We start from the raw sequence: 27,300 nt of genomic DNA on the forward strand, positions 1-27,300 counted from the left end.
CTATTATTATATCTCTGTATATAAGACCCTAATAGCAGTAATTTCCCAGGTGAAATGGAGATGCCGCTCCCAATGTTATTTAGCCATTGCAGCCAGTGAAACTGAAATGATGATTTTAAGTTTGGAAAAGGTTGCCAGTGGCAGAATTCAACTTAAATCTAGTCTTATGTATGATGTGAGAAATCAGTGAAGAACTTATTTTGTTTTGGCAATATTATACATTGGGCAATTCTAATTGCAATGTTGTGACATTTAAGTCATTCAGTCTTATGCTTGATAAACAGTGTGAAGAGATGGTAAATGAAATACCTGCATATTTCAGACTGTGCTAATTTCTGTTTTAGCCTTCAGCAAGTTGCTGGCTAAGTGGGTAAATGTGCTGACAGAAAACCAGGGRAACTTCCTTGTGAGAAGCAGGTTCTCTTAGCCTCCACTGAAGATGTGCTTTTGAATTCTGCTATAATTTTATTGAAACAATACAGTTCTCTACATAATGGTTTGATTGGAAAAAATGGAAAGTTCTCATTAAAACCCCCCAACTTCTCCTTTCTTTGGTGCACTTTTATGGGACAGTGCAGTTGTGGTGTTCTGCAGTGCTGCTTTCCACTACCTCTACTGCRAGCAGGAGTAAATATTTAGGTGGTAGTTGTTTTCATCAGTGCACATCTGACAAGACTTTTTCTTTTTAAGCAATTGTCAGAAAAACATATTCTGACTATATACTGAAAAGTATGAAATTGCCAGCCAGAGAAGGTTTCAATTTGATGAATAATATATGGGGTATATTTGACATGTTTTCAAGGTTGCATTAAAAGGAAAAATACTGGACTTTGTAGAATATTATATTTAAYGTTTTGGCTATGTCCTTATGGATCTGTTAATATATTAACATATTTAATGCAAGTTCTTGAGAACATTTTTCATCCTAACATAATCAATTTTCAGACTAGCTCTTCGTGTTCGTGAATGACTGTATTAGATTCCTGCTGGTCAGACTATGAGAGCAGCCAGAGAAGGAGTTGTCTCAATATCTGCCTTTCATTCTGAACCATGCACACAGGACGAAACAGGAGGARGGTTTAGTTATCCTTTGCAAATAGGTTTGTAATGCAGACCTGATCTCAAAAGGTTACTGTTKTAAGTTTTCACTCTTGCATCTCTCTGCTTTAATTTAAAGCATTTCCACTGGGATGCAGCAGTCAGCTTTTCTCATTTGATATTTACTTTATTTCCTCTGTGATTTAAACCATCTTACATGTCAATTTTCTCACCTCTTTAGAAAATTCAGTGACTGCTTTTTCTCTCCCACTAAAATGTCTTGTTTCTATGACTTTTTTTTTTTTTAACTTGTATAAGTTGGCATGTTTCTAGTGAATTTCTTGGAAGTTTCATTGTTTCTTCAGTCATTAAAAAAATATCTCATCAAAGTCTGAATGTAGGACAGGCTTGTCACAGTTTTGTGCTGAGAGATTAATCAGCACTAAAATGATTAATTTCAGATAATCACTGTCAACTCACAGATTTCTTTTTTAATGCATGTCTGGAGAATCTTATATAAATGAGAGACATTAGAGTTGCAGTAAATAATACAGTAGCAGTAAAATAAAATTAAGCATAGGCTTCTTTGTATAGGAAGGTCAGGCTACAGTATTATCCTTTCAGCTTGCTGTAAGAGACAGTGAGCTATTCTAACATTCCTATGAAACASTTAAAATAATAATGTTAATGAAAAGGTGTCTTTTGAATACTCTATTTTCTTAAACAGAGCACATGCATTGGTTGTGGTTTAAGATGGATTTTGTTGTTGCCTTCAGGGTTGGTGCAGTGCAGTTGCTGAGGGTTACTCACTRTCTAGGAGTTGGCTCAAGATACATTTCTTGTCTTACTTTGCTTAAGTTGTCTAATTTGCATTCTTTTTAAACTGACATCTTTCTATTTTCTAGTTACAAAAATTTCCAGTTGATAAGTGCTGACAGAAGTGTAGGTGACAGAACTGCTGAGTTCTGGATGCCTTTGCCTTCTGGCCTTCATATTTATCAATGCATGAGTGACTTTTAAGAAATAATGTTGATTGTTCACTGGTTCTTACTGAGAAATAGGTTAAGTATTGCCATAGCCAGTGTAACTTAGTACTAAATACTGGTTTTGTTTCTGTGCTGCTGTTATGCTGTTCTRTTGGCAGAATGTGATAATTTGACATCTATTTTGTACATTTCCTTAGCCAACAGTCTGTTTCCTTTCCCATTATGAATATGTTTCAACGTGGGATTGGGGTAGATGTGTGTTCTGACTTTRTCAACCTTCTGGATTGGGCATTGTCTCTCAGAAATGGCCTGCCAAACTTAGATTCTCTACATTTAAGAGAAGGGGGCATGTAGAAAAGATAATCTGGAAATGCACAAGTGGTCAGGAGATCACATGTGCTGAGATGTCATGTTGCTGACCAACATGTACTGTCACCAGTGTTTCAACTAGCAGGCTGCTGATAAAGATCAACAGCTTAATTGTTGTCTTGGTAGGAGACAGGTTACTGGTAATCTTTATCACTCACCAAATTTGGAAGGAGTTGGGGGATAGGCTGTTGTTTCATGATTGTTGATGGTGGTAGTCAGTGCAAGTTCCATTTCATTATGAGCAGAATCAAGGTAAGAATTCCTGTTCKACCTTAGCTGAACAGGACTTAGTGGAATCCAGACCATTTTAGTCCTCTTACAACTGAAGTCTCCAAGCTGTGGAGATGAGCCTTTCTTCTCTGCTTGCTGAAGGATGAGCCATATTCACAGCAAATTTTCAATTTTTTTTTTTTTTTTTTGAGGGGGGTGGTTTGGAAGTAGTCGTTTTTGTGTTTCTGCTTTTATTTTTAATCTCAGCACCTATCTATCCATCAAGACAGCTTTATGCACTAAGCTGGTTGTAGAACCATTTCACAGTAATTCTCTGGGGGCTTCTGCCCCTCTTGTAGCTCCCTTTGCCTCCCCTACGTATTGCTTCTTGCCTTATTTATTGTAGGTTAAATAATTAAAACTACCTATACCAAAATACTTCATTGTTGCAAAGTGCTACATGTCATGGTGATGGATTGCCAAACAAATGTTTTCAATCATGTGGTAATAATTTTAAAAATTACAAATGGGCATTAAATGAATAGCTAGCAAAGTTAAAGGATTGTACAGTCAAAGGTCAAAATAATTGTGGTGCTGTGAGTACTTTTCAAAAGGTTAACTCATCCATTTTAACTTCAGTGGCATTTTGGTGGCCTTTTAGAGAAGCAAGCAGGTCTGAACCAGTGCAGGATTAAAATACGCTTGACTTGGATTTTAGAATACTTTGGAAGAAGATCATGAAGGAATTTGTATATTCAGATTTCTGTGTAATTTAACTGCAGTGTCCCTACATATTTCTGAAATTCATTTAACTTTCTTGGCAAGCTTTTCATAGAAAAGGAAAAAAATTATAATTTTCATAATTGAAACTTGAGATTTATTTTCCACTCCAGGTCAGGCCTTATGTTCTTTAGGAAACAGGTTTTTGATCTGACAGATGCTGAATCTTGTAATTATGAAAAAAATCATTAACTAATTGCTTAACTGGTCCTCCCAATTCTTAAGGAAGCTATTGAGATAWTTTTTTTTTTTAAATAAAGCCACATGAATAGTTAATCTCGAGATGGCTCAGTAAAAATATTTGTAGGTGCTTCTATTTTGGCATCAGTTACATTGTAAGCAWATTATCATATTAAACAATATATGCWTTCTAGGAGACCTTAAAACTGTACATGTGTATCTGTTTGTAAAGAACAAATGAAGCATCAGGACCAAGAAAAGTTAGCCCTTGAAAATATGTATATTCTCCTTTCTGGCAGAACAAATGTCTTMGGCTTCTACACACACACAAGTCCTGGTCTGGACTGCAGGCAGGCAAGAAGCACTTTCTTATTAAGAYGGAAATAATTATAGCAGTTGTGTTGACACTTTTCCTTACTAGGGGGTATCTTGTTAAAAGGAACAAGTACTGCACCCAGCTGCAGATTTCAATTAGGCCTGAAGGAGAACAAGACAGTTTTTTGAGGTCACAGAATTTCTTGTAATCTTGCTGTTGTCTGGGATGATATTTAAAGGACCTTTGTAAATTGTCTTTCTGAGCTGTCCTCATTATTTGTGTAATTCTACTTGTGGTCTGCATTAATGTTGCTGCTGTTGCAAGGGTTGGAATGGATTAACACTGATTACACATTAAATTCAGTATGCATGTTACAATTATCAGTGGCAAATAAATTTCAATGCTTGCTGAGACATTTTAATTAGAATTTTGTGTATCATTAGGAGCATCTTTGCTTCTGTTTTTCCTAGCTGATATTATCTGCCTCACATGTTACTGGAGACCCAAAATTGGAATACTTTTTCCTGGAAAAATGTTACACTTACATATTCTTGAGGCATGTATTGAAATATCATTCTTATTGCTTGGATGAGTGCTCTATCCACACTGCATGGCAGGAAAAGTCAGTGATTGCAGCCTGTATAAATCTGCTGTGTTAGGTGATCTCATCTGGCCCCCTCCCTGGCTTGACAATGGATGAAGCYACAGACCATTGGGAAGCTGAGAATGATGTGAGCTCTTCTGTGTGTCTGATGACCTTTCCTCCATATCTAGCTAGGATTTCAGGGAGCTGAGTTTGCCTGGGATATAAGCATGAGTGCAGCATATGGAGGCATRGAAGCCTTAGCAAACAGATAAGGTATTCTTTTCTGCTAAACCAGTGAATAAATGAAAAGTGTCATGGCATAGGAAATGTGCAGGGAGCCTCTTGACGTGGGACATACTGAACTTCCTAGATGGGTGAGGTCTGCTTTATTAAGGTAGCTGTATTTTACCAAGTTCACCCCCATGAGATRGTGCTGGCGGTGTCCAGTCAGTAAATAGTGAGTCAGCCTGTTTATCCTGGACAGGAACAAAGTGTAAGATAGATAAAAGGTTCTTGAATTTTGTATGCTTGCAGTGTTAACAAGCAAACTCACATATGGTTGCAGTCTTCTCTGTGTTGTGTTTCACATTTAGTTAGTGTGTCCCTGAATTTAATCCCATGTTCTATTCAGGCTAGGCATTAAAATGCATGTCCAAATAGACATGGCCACCTATAGCATAATCCAGTGTTCAGTGAATTGCAGTTATGGCAGCAGAAGAACAAGAGAAGACATTGAAGGACACTGATTGAGTGAGAAATGAGAATTGAGAGGGGGTGCTATTGAARGTGACTAGGATTAGAAGAAGAGCTGGGTTTATAAATGGAAGGCTGTGATTGCACGGGCTGCAGGAGGTTCTATCTATGGTGTACAGTATAAAACATCCACACAACCCTGGCAGTACATCATGGCCAACTCAGCTTTAGGAAATACTGCTTTACCCACATGAGATTGACTTGTTAGTCTGTTACAACATTGGAATGAAGAGCAATGACATCCAGCTTCCCAATACTTCATCATTCATCTCTTAGGTTCATTATCCAGCAGTTTTCCTTGCATTTCCTCTATGTCCCATCATCATCACAAACCCAACACAGTGCAAAGCAAACTTTATTTGCCCTTCCTCATGTTTCTCTACCAGAGTTTATTTCCAGGTCTGCTGCTGGCTGCCCTGTCCTTTTTTCTGACCTGTCATGACAGGATAGTTTATATAATACTTTCTTCTTTCCCCTGTTACTGAAGCTTCTTTTTCTTGTTATTCTCACTTGTGTCTTCTCTCACYTCTTGAAGACCAAGCTCTTTTCTAATTCCCTCCCCTCCCCATGACATCCCTGTCTGCAACAGTTGTATTCCCCCATTTTCTTCTCCTGTCTTATTCACTGCTTGTCAGTCATCTCTCCTTCCTCCTCTTTGATTTTTCTTTTTTGTCTTAAAATAAGCATTCCTGGGTTATGGAGGGAGTAGAGCTAGTGGATGCTCACCTGAGAGGCCTGTGCTCAAGCTGATGCAGCTAGGCACGGCCAGTGCAGAGTATTGTGTAAGGAAAACAGACTTTCATCCAGCCCCTCTGGACCACGGGCAGAATGAGCCCGCGGTGCCCAGGGGAGACCCATCCTTTTGCTTTTGTGTGTTACCTGCACAATAATATGCTCAGCTCATGGCTATCCCTTGCATCAGATAGGCCTAAGCAGGAAGGTGAAAAGGGAAAAAGAAGTTTCTTAATCGATTTTTTGGAAGCATGGCCACACTGATAGGGCTGTAATGCAGCTTCAGTTGTTTTGCATCTTTCTGCAGCAGTGCTGGGTTATATGAACAYCTCTGCATCCCACACAGCAGTCACTGGGTTCACTGTGTACCGGCTGGCTTCAGGTAGGAACCAGCTGTGACACATCTAACACCTTGTTAGGGGTCAGGGGTTATCACACTGGAACATAATTTCATGTCACAGTGCAAATTAGTCTGTGATAGAATAACCAGTGTCATTGCCCTTCCTCAAATGCCACTTTTGAACATTTTCTATGTCATTGTAGCACAAGTCACTTTTTACATTAGCAGTCTTAGCTATCTCACAGAAGCATTCTTCTATTTGATCATTTTTCATTTTTTTTCCAGGGATAATGGAAGAAGTGGTTCTGTGACAATGTCATTCTTGACACCCTTTGAACGGAGGAATGGAAATGCTAATGTTTACAGTAGGTAGAAATGTGTCTCAGTCTCTTGGTGCAAGACTAAGTCGCTTGTGTTTGTCACAGAATATTTGGATATAGCTTGCTCTGGCAATTGCTTAATTGAAAAATCAGCTCTTAAGAAATTATATAAACCAAAGAATTAGTGAGGTTTTTTCATCTGATAAACTTATGCAGCATATTTAAAATGTAGATGACAAATAAATAGACCTTTTTTTTTTTTTTTTGTGAGCTAAAAAACCCCAGTAAAATACCTGAGAACTAAAGCTATACGAAAAAAAGATTTTTCATAGCTATAAGTGGGCATCTGAAGGAGAGTGTTTTAGATGAAATGCTTTTATTCCCAACAAAATAGAAAATTATAACTTTTGATATGGACTGGTATTTATTAGAGAATTGTACGCATGACAATTTTAAAAATACTTGGATAAAGATTTTGGAAGGAAGGGACAGGAAAATCCCTTTTTAGCATTTTACTTTTAAATAATTGCACAGTCACAGAGGGCAGAAGATGGAGGATGACTCAGATCTAGGAACTGGAATATATGGACTGGACATAAAGTTACCTCTTCTAAGTGAAATGAGAATTAACAGACAAAAAGAGAGACCCTGAAATAGTCATTACCATGGTGGTGACATTACGGTGACATCTGGGAGAGAAAGAGGTGAGATCAGATAAAGATAGTGGAGAGAACTGAAATTTTTTTTCCAACAGGTTGACATCCATCTAGTGAGTTGCCCTGTTCAAAGATATGTAGGTGTTTGTTCTGGAGGAGCTTTGGGCAAGGGGGTTGACAGTCAKAAGCTGACATATCAGTAATTCTGATCTACTTGCAAAAACAATTAGATGATTTTTATGTTACTGTACAGGTGTGGACACAGAATTAGAATGACGTTTCTAATGTGTCTGAGCCTTAGCTTTACTAAGGATCACYGAGCAACACATCAGTGTTTTTCATAGTTTGTCAGTGCAGATCCTTTCAAAACTTTTCACCTTGATGGGATTTTTTGACATTCYTTTATCAAATAATCAGATACATGCCATGTTTTTCCCAATGTACTCTTKCCCCATGTTAACAATGTGTTTTAGCCTTGACTCCCTGGTTAAATCTGTTTCTTGAAAGACTACTAGCATTAAATCTTATTAGAGCATATTGTAAAAACAGAGATTAGTGAAATTAGATGGTGTTTTGAATGTGTTACATCTTTTCAGAAATCCTAGTTGGCCTAACAGCATATGTTGTGCTAATGATTAATTATAGTCATGGAACTACAGCTATCATAGAGACAGTACTTAATGTTGAAGGGTCATCAGCTTTCAGGCACTAAAAATCTGTCTGTAAATGTTACTCTGAAATTTTTTATTTTCCTTCTTTCATCTCAAAAGCAAGGTTTTTACTGTTTTTGGGGTTGTTGAAGTCTTCTTTACTGCATCTCTTTCCCTCASCATGGAAATAGCCAATTCACTTCTCCTAATTCTGTTCACTACATACACTTTCAGATATTTTATTTGGCTCTCAGATAAAAGAAAACAGATTTTACAGAAAACAAGAGGTTATTTTATGCATCTGAAGAAATGTACTTTAGTATAAAAGGTGGAAAACTCAGCATAGCACTCAGAGGGGTAGGTTAGGCCAATTACTCAATGGATAGACAGCCTAAGTTACAGGGTTTATTGTGACCATGTGGCTCTGTTTAAATGAATGTTTGGAATATGACTTCAAATAAATGTGTACCTGCTGCGGGCTGATTTGGAGTGACATATAAAGAGTTTTACATCTTGAGTTTAATGCAGGATTCCAGGCAATGAGCAAATGGAGATGATCTATAGAGACAAATTATTTTCTTCAGCTCTCAGGTCCTAACGGTCTATTTAGAAAAGCCAAGGTATCACTACAGCTGCATTCTGGAAAAGGTTTCTTCATGAGATATTCTATAAGGCCATCTTGTTCAGTCTTTTCTCTGGAGGACCCTGAATGCAAACAAATTCTAAAATAGCTATTTTCCTTCAGTACAAGGTCTGTCTTACACTGCTGGAGCTTGTAAGGAGACCAAGATGTCATTAATTACTGATTTATTTGTGATCTATAAGAGGCTCATCTCCATGAATTGCTACATTTATGTAAATTCTTATTTAGTGCTCAGCAAATTCTGTCAGGATTTTCCAGTTGACTGTGCTGTTGGACTTTAAGGAGATGGATTTATTAATTTTGTCTTTGTAGAGACAAAAATTTAAACCTATTCTAAGGTACAGAACTGTTCTATGAGCATCATTTTTGTACTGAAGTAGTTAGTTGGCATCTCATGCCTCCTGTCTCAGACAGACTTAATCAGTCCCACACAAGTTACAGTTCACTGGTCCTTCGATTCCTCTGCCCATTAAGCACAAGAAGCTCTTATAAAGATGAACGGTCCTTGTGTTTCATTTGCACAAATTACCCGCCGTGATATTAACTGGGCAATGGTGGCATTTAGGAGCTGAGCAGAGTTGGTCCCTCTGGGCTGAAGGTTGTAGAGAGACTTGAGAGAGACTCTCCCATCACATGAAGGTTCAGCTGCTGGGAGGGATATGATTCACCCTCAGAAGTGGTGGCAGTTTTTGAGGTTAATTGTGTTTAATTGGATCTGGCTCTGCATTTTCAGATAAACCAAATAACATATTCRTTTGAATTTGCTATCAAACTTCTAATTCTTAGTTTAAAAAAGCCAAAGAAATCGCATGAGACGAAGTCCTGCATTGTAATTACTGCTGGCATTTGAGTAAGGAAATTCATGTCCTATTTCAAAGATAAGGGCTTTATTTTAGCAGAAACTTGGCCATAATGTATATATAAATTTAACTCATAGCAGAAATAGAAAAGCTTGAAGACATTTTTGGACATAAAAGAAAGCTTATGAGAAACATGAAGACATGATGTTAAAATAGATCATAAGAAGGTAAGAACAAGAAATTAGACAAAGGACGAAATTGTTGCCTTTTTTTTCAAATACCTTGCCTTTGGAAAAAAGGAATGTATTGAGCTGAATATCTGCGTGTATAAGCTTTCATGCAGTCATAGATATGAACTACTTTTGCCTTCCCCAGTAAATCCATTTTTATGAACTGCTACCAKAGAAGCTAGGGGTACAACTCATCAGTTTTAACAGCAGTGGAATCAGACCTTAGCTGGACTGTGTCATAAATATTTTCAGACTTCAGGCATTAGGATTAGGGACGTATGTTTGTAGTGAATTATTTCTGTATCATCATAGCCGCAGAACTCGCTTTAGCATTATCTTGAGGCATTTATGATTCATATTACTGTTGCTTCATTTGAAGCTTTCAGGAACATGTTTTTAAGGGATAAAGTCAGTGTGACTTCCAACACCTGTAGCTGCCTGCCCCTTTGGCACAAGCAGGCCCTCCTGCCTGTGGTCAATAACTGTTTTGTGCAGCTGAAGGCTCCTGGAATGGAACCACCTGCACCTTCTTCTGTAGGTGAAAAAAACTCCCATCAGTGATTATGGAAACACTAAGCCTATGGCAAGTCCTGCTGCTATAGGAAACAGGAAACCTGTGTGAAAGGGCTACTGGAAGTTGCACTGCAATACTTTTGAGGGTCTGTTTTACTATCTGGGAAATAAAGGTACATTAAGGAGGGTGTCAATTAAAATTAAGGCTTGAAATGTGTACTCTTCCTGTATACTAGTCTAACCTTTTTCAGTCTGTTTTCTTTTATTGTTCACATCACCTTCACACAAAGGAATTTCATGTTCATCATGTAGGACTAGAATTTTTGAATGGACACAAAAAGGGTTTGTTTTCTGCAAGCACTCAACAGCACTTACTGTACCTTACGTCCCAGTTTTTCTGTGTGGTGAATAAAATCATATTTACTTTGTAATAGGCAAGAAAGATAACTTCAATTCAAATTTCTAAATAGAAAATTGCAAAATTTTGCAGGGGGACTAGTATTTGCCAAAAATGCTTTTTTTCTTGCACAATATTCTCTTTGAACTTTCTCCATAAATGTATGTTGCCTCAATACATGYAAAAACCAGTATTTATATGTGTTATCATCACTGATTGAAGATGTTTGTAGTGGTTGTTTTTTATCTGTGGCAATTCAAGAAGGTGGGGTTTCAGGAAGAGACGTGTATTTTGTTAAAAGTAACTTATATAGTTGGGTAAAACAGATGTGCTTTTGGGAACATAATGTTTTCTAGGTTTGTGCATTATTTTTTTCCCCCAACTAAGTCAGTTGGTCMAATAAATCTATTCTCTCTGCCTTAAGACTTTGCCACAGTTGTATCAGTTACATCATTCACAACTCAGTAAGGGAAGTGGCAGTGGTATATGTTAATTTATAGCCAAGGGTAATGTTTTGACTCTGAGCATGCCCCATGTCATGTTATTGGATCGATAATATTAGGGCTATATTAAGAGATGCTCTGCTAGGTATCAAGAAGTTTCCTAGAGATTAAAGTGAAAGCTGACAAGCTGCCATAGACATTGTAAGAAGCAAAACCAGACCCATAACGCCCATTAATGTAATTCAACTACAATGATGAGAAAACAGACTTCAAGTTTTTTGTCAGTAATTAGGTTTCAGTGAAGAGTATTGTGAGGCTACTCTAAGTAATTATAATTACTTTCTTACATTGATCTGTAATTTTGTTTTACACTGCACATGCCAGAACTATAGGGATTTCTTTCTATGGCACCTACCTCAAAGGTACTACTCTTTGGCCACAGCACAACTTCCAGTAAATTTTACATTTGCAGGTCAGTACAAGGTGGAGATGGAATTTCTTTTCTATCCACAGGTAATCACCATCCCTTAAAAACTGCACTATTGATGGATACACACCAAGGAAGTTTTATTGCTATGGTCCCAGTCATGTGGATAGTTAAAGCAATTCATTAGCACTGTGCTTATGAGCTCTTTCAAACTTAACAATCTGTTACATTAATTTTCTTCCAGAACAGGAAAAGAGACAGATTGTATTTTCAAACTTTGCAAATTAAGTAGAAGAATAAATTTTGGAAAGAAAGCAGGATTTTAAAAAATGTTGCAGCTGGAGAGTTCTGTTATAATTCTGGAATATAATTAATTAGCTAGTTTTGGACATGTATGWGCCCAAATCAAAATCAGAGCTATAACTGCAAAACATGAAATATTGTAGGGAAATTTCCCAGAGCCTTATATAGAGGTAGAATGAAATCTTGAATTCTCATTTTAGTTCAATACTTGTTCAATGTGCATTCAAAAATCAAAATATTTTTCTGACCCTTGTTTGAAAGCCCTAGAAACACCAGCTGAACAACTGAAGCCCCTTGATGTGAGCATTTGTATTTCTCAAAAAGGTTTGTTGTTATCTGGTTGAGGTTCAAATATGCAGTGCCAAAACAGACTTTGGAATATTTGTCTTCCTTCTTGTCCCTAGAATTGCCACAATTAGCAGGCAGACCTTAKTTGAAATGTTTTAGTGTTTCCTCTTAATTTATATTAGTGTGTTTTCCTGTTATGGTTTTATCTATTTGTGCCACAGGAGTAAACACTGTATCATCTTCTGTATTAGGCACAGATAGTTTATAGAGATATTGCACAAAAAGGTGCACRAAATCCAGTACTGGCAGTGAAAGCACTATTTTCTGTAATGAATATTTCAGATGACTTTGTACAGTGTTAATTTCTRCACAGGCATTTTCTACTGAAAAACAATAATTTATAACTTGGTACCAAAGGTAACTATGATTATCAAAGAAGGATGAASCCCATAGCTTCAATGGTTCATTCATTCATCCATCCTGCACAGGAGTTTGTAACATTCCCTGAAGTTGGAGCAGCTGGAGTAACTTTTGCCAATATACATGAAGGCACACGCTGTTCTCTCCACCCACAAATYTGTAAAAACGTGTGATTGTCATAGAATGCAGTAGTTCAAATTTAGCTGCTTTTTTTTCTTTTCCTTTGAAAATATTGACAAGATTAAGCATTTAATTTTGCTTATTGCTTTCCTATATTTTGTGTTGTAAAATCAATGAAAAACTGCAAAATAGCTATTGGTAGGCAGAGGAGACACACAGGAAAAAGAAAACAGCATTTGTACCATGAGCATGAAACTGAATTAGTTTACCCAGTCTTCATAGGTAGGATGCAGTCCTTTAGTTCTGGAGACTTTCACAGAGGTTTTACCTGCAGCAAACAGCCTGCTCTTCAATGCAATAACTTATTTTGTACCTGGTTCTTTCTTATTTTGGTCCATTAACACTACTGCAGTTGCAAAAAAAGAATTTATGCCAGCCCTTTAACTCTTCTTTCTGGCGTCAAAGGCATCAAGTAAGTATATACTTTATTTATATAAAGTATTTACATACTTTGCTACATCTTATTTAATTTACATGGGTAGTTAGACRTATCAGCATGTGAGAAAGCCACCTTCTTTTAGAACAGTTTCCTAAGAGGGGACACTGTTGCATAGATTGTCAGCAGTTGAGGCAGCCATGGGTGAAATGGCCTGTCTTATTAAATGTCACAAGATTTAATGTCACCGTATAATTGGGATGGAGGGATAACTGAGCAAGGCTCAACATGTCTTTTTCCRCTAACACATTATTAATCTACAGGAATGTTAAAATATGCTTTATGAAGGCCCTATTCTATTGAAAATTGTTGGCTCATGAGAAAAAAAAMCCAATCCATTTTATTGCAGAGGTCATGAGCAACAATTAGGGACTKCCTTCACAGAGAATTTAATTTGTAAGTAAAGTATACAGTAGAATGAGGCACAATAAGGAATTMATGAAACACATTGCCTTCAAGATTTTTTTCTTGAAACAGCAAAAACCTACATATATGGGAACCAAACACCATAAAACAAGGTAACATTTGAAAATTTATTTCCTTTGGAAGTCTCAGCATTTAACCCTCATTTGAGAATTTTCTTTCAATAATTTGACTTGATTTTATATAAYAAATAATTTATTGATATAATGAATTCCTAGAGAGTTGTCAATTAAATACAACTAAGCAATTCACTGAGGAAGGCTTTTCTGTCTGCGTAATAAAAGTAGTGTAGAACATTAAAGACACTGTTGTGTCTTGAAATTTTAGGTTTTTCCATTACCTTGGAAAAGGTAAACTGTAAAATACAGTAACAGTAGAGAAGCCTTTTGCAGACAGCATTACATTCATGATGTTACTTTTTGAAACATAAATGTTTTTTAAATGGCAAGGGTTAYATCATAGAATCATGGATTTAAATTGGAAAAGACCTCTGAGATCATCAAGGCCAGCTGTTAACCCAGCACTGCCAAGTTCACAATAAACTGGGTCCCTAACAGCAACATCTATATGTGTTTTGAATACCTTCAGGAATGATAAGTCAATCAGTTCTCTGGACAGCCTGTTCCAGTGCCTGACAACCCTTTCCACRAATAATTTTCTTCCCGATATCCAATCCTAAYCTTCCTTGGCACKACTTGAGGCTGTTTCCTCTTGTCTGTTTACTTGAGATCTYCCTCAGGTGCTCCTTGTCAGAACTGTGCTCCAGCCTCTCCCCCAGCTCTGTTCCCCTTCTCTGGACCGGCTGCAGCACCTCCCTGTCCTTCCTGAGCCCAGAGCTGGACACAGCACTCGAGGTGTGACCTCACCAGTGCCAAGGACATGGGGCAGTCACTGCCCTGGTGCTGCTGGCCACACTATTCCTGACACAGGCCAGGATGCCACTGGCCTTCTTGACTATCTGGACACATGGTGGCTTGTGTTCAGCTACTGTTGACCGGCACCCCCAGGAGTTTTAAATATACACACAAAATACATTGAAAGTTTTCAGCTCCCCCTTACAAGGGGAAGCACTGTCTTATATCATACACCCTTTGCTGCTAAGAATAATTTTGAAAGAAAGTTGAAAAAAACCCCGTAATTCCCATAGCCCTTTGTTGCTATTTCTCATTTGAAAAAATACTGAAGAGCAGTTAAAGTACATTTTATACTCTCTCAGAAAACCTTCTTGCCGAAGAACAACTTTGCAACATAAATGCTACATTTCTGTACTAAAAGTACGGAAATGTTTCTAGCCAGAAATATTTCCCAATGAAATGAAACTTGCTAAACCAGAGAAAATGCTTTCACTGAAAATTTCAGTGCCACTTTACTGTGATTCAGAGGGATAACAAAATCTGCATCCATTGGGATTGTTTTCTTCATTGACGGGAATAGATGAAGTTTTTTATAGCCAATAACTTGAAGTACTTAGGAAGCTAAATCTTTATAAATGTTTTAGAAAAGTAACTCTCATGTTTTAAGAGTAGAGATGTTAATTTTAAATGAAAAATAAAAGAAGCAATATATTCTCTGTCCTGTTCTCTCTCAAAGGAACAAAACGAACAAAGGTTGCCTATACTGATTAATCAAAATAATAGACAGTAAAAATGTTTATTTTGATGCAAGTTCACTCAATTTCCACTTCTTTTTGTCCATGTAACCATTTCTTCATTAATTATGTTCTGCATAATTTATCAYATTACCGTAATCTATATTCACACTCTGAGTTTACAAAATGTCTTAGTCATGCAGAATGGCTGAAATAAATTGCAGAGAGCTTCAGATTACTGCCTTTTCTAAAATAACTGCAGTAGAAAATTATGAAAATAATAGGTCCRTCTGATAGTATTTACAGGAGGGGTTTCTCATGAAGAAATCTTTCTAAGTAAAAATTAATATTAAAGGACTTCTTTTCTAATTCTTGCTTCCAAGAGGAAGTAATCAGAGACAACCAGCCAGTTTGATAGCACTTAACACCATCAGCTAACACTTGCAACTTTTTTAATACTGTGTCAACTCAAATGTGTTCAGGCCTCCAAGGAAGTGGGATGCCAGGCAGAGTATGCAGGGAGAAGAATTCTACAAGCTAATGTGTTACTCTGTTGAACTATAGTGCAGCTTCCCCATCTGTCAGTTTTTTATAAGCTGAAAGAACTGAATACAGCCAACCTTGTTCTTAAATGACTAATTTGAAAGTGGTGATTCTGAGTAATGCACATTTAACAGGTATTCTGTCTTTCWTGTTGAACTGCCAGACAGTAGCCCAAAGTTTACACATTCTTCGCCTAGGATGCCTATTTCTGCAAAAAGTAGCTGCGGGGAAATCTCCTCTGTAAGACATTCCCACTGTRATGGAAACTGATGTCAGTTCTCTCTGAAATAATTGCGTAGTTAAAACTCAGAAGTGTAACTCCCTACAGAAGAACCATATGGCAARCTCAGTTGTTTCCAGGTACTCATAAATTATTGTGCAGTTCTCCTTTTTTATATTTGCAGCTTTGCATTAGGGAAGATGAAGAACTTTGCCTCAAAGAAATGGAAAAATATTAAAAATCAGCTCTTTTATTCCACCTGGCTACAAATTTCCTTTAAAACTTTGTTTCCTCAAACATATTTTTCTTCTTAAATTAAATAAAAAACCGAAAGTCCTTTAATTTTATTTTCTTTTCAGGTTTGAGGGTTGCTGTTTGTTTGCTTCTTTTGTAAGAGAAGTAAGTTTTGGGCCAGCTTGTGTCCTTGTGAATTCAATATGAAGAACCCTCATCAAAGTCAAATCCCAATGAATTATAGACAAGGTTCWAGTGGTTTYRTTTGGGTTTTGTTTTAATTTTGTYTTAATCTTRGAACAATAYAAATACTTAGTACAAATTCTTTGTATTAAACAAGAGGGCAGGAAGAGCTCAAAGAGCATTTTTCCTATAGGTAGGAAAAATACATCAAAGTATTTCAGCAGAAGTTCTTCTGTGAAACAAGGGAGACAACATGAGAGTTGTTCTCAGAATTAAATTACTGCTAATTAAGTTCCCTATCTAGCATGAAAAAAAAAGCCTTTTATTCTCCTGGGTTCTTATCTCTACTGATAGTYATACAAATCATAAGATAAAATCTGCTCTTGTAGAAACGATTTGTAACTGACATAGGCAYAGCAGGTAAACTTAACAAAGCTGACAAAAAATTCTGGCAAAAATTWTTTCTTGAGAGTTACACTAGTTCTGTATCTGAAAAAGCATCAGTAATCTCTTTTGTTTGGGATGGGTTTTTTCTTTTCTTTATGTGATGACATAGCTGTAGTTGCCTGCAGTATAATAAAGGCTTTAAGTGGCCATCCTCCCTTTCCAAAATTTAAAGTACTTCTTAGAGGTCATTCTCAAGATGAGTCTGGGAACCAGATATGAAAAGTGGGAATAATATGCCTTAAAAAGCTTATTAAAAGATTTCCATTTTGCATGCATTTATTCCAGTTTTTCTCAAAACATYGTATTTGCTAAGAACTAAAAAAATATGAAACATTTATGTATCTCTTGGGGCAACCTGTCAGATGTCCAGACAAGTGATCCTATYGATGTGATTTCCATTCAATGAAAATCCATAAAATCCAAAATGCTTCAGGGCAATACTTCTGGTTTATGAAAACAGATCTTGAAAAAATCTTTGCACTGGAATATTTTCAAACAGTTCTGTTTATCATGGTTTCCAAGATATCTAGGCATAATTTGCTCAATGCATATAGRTATCAGCAACATTTCTAGTAAAAGCGGTGAAATTGTTCTCTTCAGTGTATGCATGTGTTCAGCTGTTGAATTAAGTCTGGGCAAATGATGACAATGTCGTCCTTAACTTTCCAGGATGAATGAATTCAAGTGTTAAATTCCTAACACAGACAATGCTCCACCAAGACTGTACTTTCAAGTGAATGTAAGCAAAATTTGGATGAGTGATTAATTACTGACTAAATTAGTTACAGTGATATGCACAGCCTCTTGTAGGAGTGCGTAAATAGTTTTTGTGGGAGAGGAAAGGGCATAATCGCCAGTGTTTGGCACAAAAAAATCGTTCTGGCCATCCTACAATCTGTGAATATCAAGTCAAGTGCCCCCTGGAATAGAAATCAGGTCCACAACTCTCTCTCCCATGTGCCAAGGAACTATTTTGACCAGGTTAAATACATGTGTGTTTTGAGTCTGTGTTCTTCTAGGCTAAAGCCACAAAATTTAATTTCACTCTTTAAGAGAATGAACTGCAAGTGCACTAATTAATTAACCATTAGCAACTGATGTGTGTTATAGTGCTGGAGTGGAAGCTGCAGAGAGTACAGAACAATTACCTCCTGCTAGGAAAGCTCAGASAAGCTTTTGTCTGCTTATTAAACATAAGTTATAGAAGTAGGAAGGACGAATCAGAGAAGGCATTTGCCTGAAATCCATGCAMCTGATAATCATAGCAATGATGTGAATATAGAAAGTGTGATACAGATGTCTGTTGAAAACAGTATAATTGTGTGGTCTTTCCTGCTGTGAAATAATAGCAAATACTGATGACCCTTCTGCTGAAAATTTCAGCCAAACTCTTTTTGAGGTTTTTGTGGTTTTTTTTTCTAGTACATAAGGCAGGAGTAGAAGAGAGAAAATATTTACACTGACAGTGTAGGCTAAAAGAATCTTGCTTCTTCTGAAGTTCAGGAATGAAGCCGTAAACTGTAAGCATAAACATAGCAGCAATGAAGTGTTAAGTTTTGAATTTCTTCTATTAGATAAAATTCTCCAGCACTACATKCTTTACTATACTTACCACTAGTAAATAAGCAGAAAACCTGCAAATTCTAAAAAACTATAGGTTTTAGAGTAAAGGTTAAAGATTATCTTCATCTCTGATGTTACAGTATTCCAGAGCACAGTACAGTATGTGGCAGAATTTATTCCCACTTCACAGTAATAGAAGTAGTTTTCTGGACATAGCCACTAGAATATACAACATCCTCTGAAAAAAATGGAGCAGCTAATGCTTTAGTGAGAGCTTTTCTAGCAGATGTTTTGTCTGAGTTTATAAAACATACTCAATTTCAGTTTTGTTCGAACAAAAAAGTATTTGTGTGGCCTATTCCTCTTTTCTGCTTCCAGCTTATGTTCTGCTTGGCTTTGCTGTGCTCAATACTTACAGGTGCTATTCCTAGTTTAAAAACAAACAAGCAAACAATTCTACAAAGCAGAAAAYATGGGTTTCAGCTTCTAACTTTTTACCTACACATTCTGATGAGTTTTCTGCTATTGAATATATGCGTATTTGAATTTCCTTAAGGCCCAAGGCATACTAAAACTGCTGGGTACTTTAAAAGGAGCAAGGCACACAGAAGCTAGAATCTACACCCAAAAAAGGACTATTAATGAAGCTGTGACATTCCTTGTTCTGCCCAGATGTACTGGCTATTCCATGGCCCTGGAGTTTGCTCCAAGGGAATGTCTAGTTCCCTTATGTATTTGCAAAATACTACATTTTGAAAACAGTCATTGAATTACGAGTGTAATTATGATTACCAGGGTTATATGATGTTACCAGAAGTTCTTAAGTCATAAAATAAGGAAGGCCCACCTGATAAATTCAGTGTTGGATATAGGACACATTATAGGACTCTTTGTTGGTATTACCAGACCTGAGAGTTACTGAGCAGTGAAAACGATTTGTTTGAAYAACACAGAATTGGATCAACAGGCGTTGCAATGCCTGAATTTGTGTTTTAGAATAGCAAGATTAAAGYTTCATTAAATTGGATCAAGGAATAGAATGGAATTGCTTTTTTGAACTCCCTTATCCATTTCCATCGGATTACATGCTGTGTATTTTGTTCTTCTTAGTCRTGATGTTTTACGTCATAATTGTGAATTTAATTTAGTGGCTTTTTTTTTTTTCCAATTTCATTTTCCAAATAACACTGGGAATTGAAAAGAAATTACAAGAAAAACAATTGGTCTAAAAAGCCACCTAATCTACACTTAGCCAAAATTCACTTTGGGAATTGCAAAGCTGGTTAGTTTTTTAATTTAGCTCCAACTCAATCTGCATTTGGTTTTACCTGTTCTATAGAGCCCCTGCCACCGTATAAAAAATGCTAATTGGAGCTGTGAAGTGCTAATATACAACAAATAACTAATGGTAGTATCATGAAAACATGAGAAAATGTATTTCTGAACAGATAGTTCGAAGGCCACAAGTAGAATAAATCAAAGATGTTTTTACATGTATCTGTATAATCAACCAAAATAGCATATTATGATTTCTTCAGTGAAACAGAAATACATCTTTGGAGGTTCCCCTATCACCAGCAGTGATTTTCTGCTTTTGCAAACCTGCACAAAATAATCAAATAGTAATAAGAAAGGTCTTGGTCCTGTTCTCATTGACTTGATTCAGATTTTAACATTAACTTGGAAATGATGACTACTGGATGGAGAATTCGTATATAAAATAGAATGTGTAATGGGAAGCACTTTTGGAATTTTGCTAGAATTATTATAGTCATTTTTACTGTTGACTCATCCCTTAACCTAGATTGCTAAAATAATTCAGTTTTTAGTGAGACAAGTTCTCACCTTACCTTGTATTACAGTAGGATAACTTCTTTGGAAGAAAATTACCAGATTGAATTAGTAGAATATTTTTTATTTGGGATATTCACTAGATAATTTTTCTGGGGTTAAACTAGAAAAGTAAGATTATCAGTAAATTTTAAAAGCATGTTGAAATAAGAGACAAAGCAGAAGAAACATTTCTTTATAGCATTCTCATACCAGTGGTATTCTCTACATCAAAAAATTGAAGTCAAGGAGAGTCCTAGGCAAAAGCACTTATGCAAGTGAAATTGGTATGTACCTTTCTACTAAAGTTAACTTCATAAAGCTCTTTCTCTGCGTTGTTTCCTTTTCCACTTTGTTAAACATTATTGAATGATCTGTGACTCAGATCCTGATAATATAGATGTTTGTGTTAGAAATGCACTGGCTTCCTGAGTGGCAGAATTTTTATTAGTATACTTATATTTGCAAGATTTATCTTGTGAGCATGTTAAGCTTCAGAGCCTGCTGATTTCTCAGTTAAAAAAACTTTAAAAATTGTTCTATTAAGTTTAATGTTGTCACATAAAAAAATTATACCCTTTCCAGTCTCTCACATCCAACTCTATGCACCATTTTGTCCTGATGCAGACAACATTTCCTGTCAACTTTATCTTACGTAGCTGTTTCTCCATCATGCGCTCTTCTGTGGCTGTCATGATTCCTTTTTCTTTCCTGTTGTTTTTTATTTTTTCCCCTTCAGAAAAGTTTCAGTAAGTTTTGGTTTTTTTTTTTTTTTTTTTTTTTTTTCTGGAGAAAAGGCCCAAGCTGAGGATACTCCTTAAGTTTGGAGCTGATTCTCCAAAACCCGTATCTTTCCCTTTACTGAAGGTGTCCCCTCCTCTCTTTTACCATTCTGGAAAATGAGCAATGTGACAGTGCCTGGCACTCCAGCCCAGCCAAGTGCAGCAGGACCCTTGCAGCTGGGTGGCCTTGCCAGGTGTCATTCCAGCTGCTGCTTCATCCCAAGGAGTGTCAGCTTGTTTGGCATCCCTTAAACATTGCATCTTACCTATCAAATGCTGGGACTAAACTGATGGAACTGACATTAAAAAACATCATTACTGATAAAGACCAAAGCACTCCTTACTTTTAAATAAATCTAACATGTAAYTGGATAATTTTAATGACTGTAGAAACTGTAGTTCTCTATATTTACATACATGTAATGGGAGTGTTTCCCATGCAACAATAAACCATCACTGCTATTATAAAATAATGAAATTTTATTCACTATACTATAAAATTAAAAAACTAATTGAGTGTACTAGTTTAGCACAATTCCCACAAGCTATCATTCTTTAATATTGTGAAATGGATGGGGGGTTTGTGAAGCTATTAATTGTTACTGACAAGCAATAACCACTGRAATGAAACTCCAATTATCAGCAACCATTAATCACATTTACTGTCATCTGCGATATCAAAAAAATTTCTAAACAGCTAAAAGGAATTTATATCTCTTATGTTTTAGCTCATTTTATAGAAATCAGATGGTCTTTTGCTAGGATAAGCAAGGAATTACAAAAGGGTATTTTCAGTCCTGCTCAGTCTTGTATTTTCCAGTTTAAAAAACGCTCCCACTTTATTGCATTTTGATGGAGACTCAGATACTGTGCACATTTGTTTCTATACAGTTATGTACAATTTATAATGTAATTGTTGCTAACATGATGTAATTGCAGTCACTGGCTTTAAAAAAAAGAAATTATAGAGATCATCTGAACATGCAGTTCACTAGTCTGTTCCAGGAAAACAATTAATGTTGCTTTTAGGATGCAGCTTGATCAGGTGTRGTGTTCTTGGAGACGAGGGCACAGACAAGGGAGACAGAGTCTTGCTCAGAAAACATTGTTCTATGCTTTTCATCTTGTTCATTTTTCAGATTCTGTTGTTTACTTCAAATGATTGTTTTCCTTTGAACCTACTCAGTGTATCAAAGACATTCTTGCACATCTTTGGGAATCAGAGGATGGAAGCTGTTCAGTGCTAGTGGGTGGCTTGGCCAGATGCACAATGTAGACGTGGCAGTTAAAAGGCCTCACTTGCAAAATGGGATCTGCTTACTGCAAATTTCCCCTAAAAATAACAAATAGCATGGTTGGACCATTAAGGACATATTGTGACCCTTACTCTTAAATGTTATTGAGGTTTTCCCTGAGCTACAGAAAATTGTGCTGGGTGATCAGGATTTGAGGCTTTGCCAGTTGTTTACCTTGACAGTCTGTCAGCTTTTGCTGGCATAAAGACTTCGATTTAGAATGAAGAAGCATTTCGGAAACAGAATAAGGAAGATGAATAAGGAGGAATTTGGAAGCACTGGTCCACAATCTGCTGTGCATAACTTCATTTGGAAAAAGCACTGAAATCCTAAATGTTTTATCTACTATACTGTGTTGTCCACACAACATGAGAAAATTCAGGAACATGATTCTTTGTCATGAGAAAACTCTGGAACATGATTCTTTCCTTGACTTCAACTCCCAAATCCTCCCATTTATCTTTTTTTTTTTTATTTTTTTTAATTGTTCAATATGAAACTTGAGTAGTTTGTTATTTAGTAAAAAATAATACTAGAAATAATTACCATGCTATGATAAGATTTTAGTCTGAAGGATTCACACTGACATTTCATTTCCCATATTTAATTAAACATTTATATCTTTTCAGAGGAAATACTAGGTATTTAAAAAAGTTATTTTCCATTACCAATTTAAAACTGCTGCACTAAAAATTTATCATAAGTAATGCATTCATTTATGCTTGTTGTCAAGGTGACAGAGTTTATCAGAATGGCAGAAATCAAAGTATTTAAAATGTTGTAAATTCTCAATGTATTTTGGTAAGATAAACACTAATTCTGTCAAACAGTAGTTGTCTTTCATTAGTATGGAATGGAATTCATTCTTAGAAGAAAAAATATGCAAATATTACTCTGCCTTGTAATAATAAACAGCTTTCCTTTAAAGAAGATAATAATAGGCCAATGTTTGATAATTTAGCAACTATATAAACACCGTGTCTTTAAACACCATGACTTGAGCTGTCAGTTAACTGATTGAAGATTCCTGYTCTCTTAAAAAGGAAGAACACCCTTGAGTATACTAGTGAGAACTCGCTTTCCCCCTTCTTTTYTTTCTTTATCTCTCACTGAATAATAACCCTCATTTAGTGACATCAGTCATTTTTGCCATCAGCCTTTCTTATGGCTGGAGCAGAAGCATGAATGGCACACACACTGAAATGTGTGCGTGTCATGAGTCAGTGTTATCATTTTGTGAGAAATGAACATGGATGCAGTAATTTGCATGGCAGTTGCAGCTTGGCCTCTCCTGCCATCACTGGGAAGCAAATATGTGCAAAAGTCAACCAGTGCAGTGGCAAACCTTGAGGCTGGTAAACTGCACCCACTGGGTTTTGGTAGAGAGTAYAAGCTAGCAAGGGCCATGCAGCCATGAACTTCTGTTCACTGTAATGTTTCTGTTATCTTTAAATGACACTGAGACACTTAAATGACTTACCAAAAATAAAAAAATCTTCCTAATGGCTGGTAAAATAACAAGAAAGCAAAGTGCATAACCCATAATAGGAAATATTTGGAGTTACTAGAATTTATCTGATTAAAAGCTCTAAATGTCTGGCTAATGGCAGCAATCTACTTTTTGGCTGCTCAAACTGAACACTTGAATAGATGATAGATTTGAAGATGTCATCTGAAGCATTGCACAATTATCATGAAAARTTTGAAAATAATCCGTTCTTGTAACAGATCTTAAAATGTCCCATCGATGGACTAAGGCAATTAGACCAAACTACTCCTAAAACCAGCAGGCCTTTATGTTTCTGTTATTTGATATCACAAAATTTCTTAGYTAAAATTTCAATGGTGACTGAATAATAGCTTCCAAAGAGTGATCTAACCTTTGTTGGATTTTGTTTCAGTCAGACAATTCTGCTTCTGAATTCTGATCTATTGTAGAAAGCAAGCCTTTTTAAATTTAAATTTGTTTTGAAATTTCTTAGGCCCTAGGGCAGCTCACTTATCTGATATTGAATGGATACAATTAATTATTATTCTTTTACTTTACCTGTTTTCAGCAAATACCCTCRCACTTTATTGTTTTACTAATTCATTTAATGATTTTATTATAGCTGTGCCTATGGAATCTCATTTGGAGATTACTGATTAAAAGTTTTCTCCAGCCTACCCCATGTAAAATTATCTTCGATGTAAAACAGTATTTTGGGAATRTGTGTGGCATTGCACATAGCATTTGCTGACTTTTGAGTCAAATCTGCTTTAAGGTTGTCTGTAGGCTTTAACATATTGTGGCTGGCAATTTCTCCCTGTTTGAATTTTCCCAATAGAGTTTATTACTTTTCAGTAGCTGGAAAGGAGTGTAGCACACTTTCAACTCTTTTTTTAGTTTCATCTCCATTTCAGTTACAGACCTTACTGATATAATTAAGAACTATGTAATTTGCCTTTATTTTTCTATATGCCTTGAGTGTGTTCTGTTCTTTCACTTAGAGTGCACTCCCCAAGGTAATACAAAATAATAACATACCATATGGCGAATGGAATCAGCTGTAACACCATGCAGTGTGTTTTATCCTGTAGCTTGTTCAGTATGACATTCCCAYGTTTGTAACTGATGAATATTGCATGTCCTAGAGAAATTCCAGCTGTATGATGCTGATTCTCCTATTAGWGGATCCTTGCAGATGCTCTGCAAGCATGCAGCAGCTATCAATCAACAATGCACCAGGAACTGACAGAATGTCTCAATGCCAATCCTACCAAACTGCAAAAAGTTATCATGAACACAGTAGTGTGTTATGAATTGTGCAGCATGTAATTAATATGTTAACAGTAATATTTATATGTTTTCTGAGGCTTGACTGAGGATTTGTGTTTGTTTTAATGTCTTTAAAGCTCTTGGGAATTCAAAGAATGTGTCATTACAGTAGTAAAGTAGGTTTGGAGTCAGTATTCTGAAACATCCTGTCTGGAAGCATTAGATGAAAAAATGAAAATTAAATATAATCATAAATAAGGATTTTGTAGAGTTGTAATTGTAGAGTTGAAATACTGTAGAGTTGAAATACTTCCTCAGGGGCAAGAGGAATTTCTGTTTTGTGGGTATGCTGAATGGGTGTGATAAGTTGATGGTGTTACCTAGGAATGCAAAACCCTGTAAGTAACTATTGCCTAATMCTTCATGTGTGTTGCTATACCAGCATCTCAGGTTAGCTTTAGTTCTGTGAGTGGAAGGGAGAGGTATCGATTAAGTAGATATATATGTAATTTTTAGCTATGATTTTCTTTCCATCTTCTTTATGTGGTAAAAATGTAATTTCAGTCTAAAAGTAAATATATCTAAAAAGTTAATMGGATGTTTCTGTCGTGAACAGTTCCATCAGGTGACCTGCAGCTAGCCTGGTTTCCAGCTTGTTTTAGGGAATTGAGATTATACGGTGTGTACCCCATTGAGTGCTCCCACAAGTGGTACAGCAACTCGTCTCCAAAGCAGGAAGCTGCTGCTTTTCTGCAGTGCACTTGCAATGCCCCAAGAGAKCAGTTCAAGGACAGGATATTGTAAGGTTTGAGAACTTTTAGGGCTGTTAAGAAGGAGCAGTAGCACACATAGCACAACTCACATATGCTCCTGTGTCAAAACACTATTCATTTGACTTACTGTAGCAAATAGTGTAATGTTYTATTTAAAGGAAATAAAATTAAATACAGGAAATGAATGTGAGTTGAGGTTAACAGGGTATATGTATTGTGTATGTACATATGTCCATAGACACAGATAGAAGGAAATTTCAGGAATACTAGGAAGGGCAAGATAATTTGGCACAATTCYTTGTACATTTTACACATTATACAGAATCGCCTGAATTCCTTACCTGAATTGTTAGAAACAGCTCTGTCTTTTTGTCCTTAATTTGTCTTTCTTGTATATTTGTGTCGTRTCTACTGCTGTTCTCTGCTGTTTGCTTGCCTCCTCATCACATATGAAACCAGYGTGGACTCTGTTTTGAAAAACCTGCATTGAAAAATGTCCACAAGTTACATTATGGGTAAATGACAGACTTCTTGTTTMATTACTTTTCTTTCTATGTTCTACAAAAACAGGGATAGAACAGTTAGAGACTTCGGGTSAAGTACTGAAGTAGTAAGTTTGTTGATGTGAATACTGACATATTTTTATATTGCTAACCACTTAAATCCATGCACAGAACCTTTTTATATTCATTTTATCCACAMAAAATGTGTGAACACATTATGTCCTAGAACACAATATATGTGCTYATGCAAAACAGAAAACATTAGTGTTTGGCAAGTTGTCCTTTGTAAATCCAGGCAAGACCTTTAGTGACCAGTCATGGTTAGAGGTGCCACAGACTAATTGCAGTATTGATCTCTTTTCTTTGAGGCCTAATCTTGAAGTTTGCACCAAGGTGTCTCGCTGATACACCTCTGCAAAGTTCAGTGATTTTCACAGAATTGTGATGAGGCTTGGAAGAATTCTCTTTATATTGTTGTTTTGTGGGTTTTTTTTTTTCCCTTAGAACTTATATTTTGGCTTTTTGCAGTTTCTAAGAATCCCTGCTCCATCTCTTGGGTCTCTTTTCCCCATCTTTGCTTTTGAATAATCATGGCTTTAGGTATGAATTTGTAAATTAAAATTGTATTGTCCTGTGTTATGAACTTAAATGTRACCAACATTCTTATTTCTAAGCCTTTGACTTCCTTAATTAAGCCTGAGATAAACACCTGTTTGTGGAATCTGATGATGATTATTTGAAATGACACATTTTTGTCATACAACCAGATATGAAATATAATTAATATTTGGAAATGCACCATAGTGCCAAGGAATTTTAATAGSAATAAACTGTTGACTATTGGGACACTATTTCTAGAATGAAAAGCATRTATTTGAAATAGTTTTTACATTCATGGGGATTTTTATTTTGCTTGAGAAGGACAACAGCTCTCTTTTTTGGCCCTTTTCCAGAAGGATTTKTGTCAGAATGCAGACACAAAGCATAGAAGCACTTCAAATGGCTTCCTTTAAAAGGTTCTACCTTTAATGCAGGGAATCCTTGAGTGTCGAGTCTCAAGGACTGCACAAACCTCTGCACTCCCTGACAACTGAGCCTGGACTGGCAGCTTTCTGTGGCTCAGAGACACCCAAATACTGTACACTGGACAGAGCCAGAAAAA

The 27,300-nt window shown here is 36.3% G+C and overlaps 1 long non-coding RNA gene across 1 annotated transcript in view; it reads right to left on the minus strand.

Moving 5' to 3' along the window:
* LOC130576808 (uncharacterized) overlaps positions 1-26,110 on the minus strand; it is a 61,477-nt gene extending 35,367 nt beyond the window's left edge. Inside the window, exon 1 of the long non-coding RNA XR_008965711.1 lies at positions 25,977-26,110. This is a non-coding gene — a long non-coding RNA (uncharacterized LOC130576808). The remainder of the gene's footprint in view (positions 1-25,976) is intronic.
* Between the last annotated feature and the right edge of the window lie 1,190 nt (positions 26,111-27,300).

Source organism: Malurus melanocephalus, unplaced genomic scaffold, assembly GCF_030028575.1.
Source record: "Malurus melanocephalus ecotype Western Australia unplaced genomic scaffold, MMel_1.1 scaffold_155, whole genome shotgun sequence".
In the NCBI taxonomy this organism is placed as follows: domain Eukaryota; kingdom Metazoa; phylum Chordata; class Aves; order Passeriformes; family Maluridae; genus Malurus; species Malurus melanocephalus.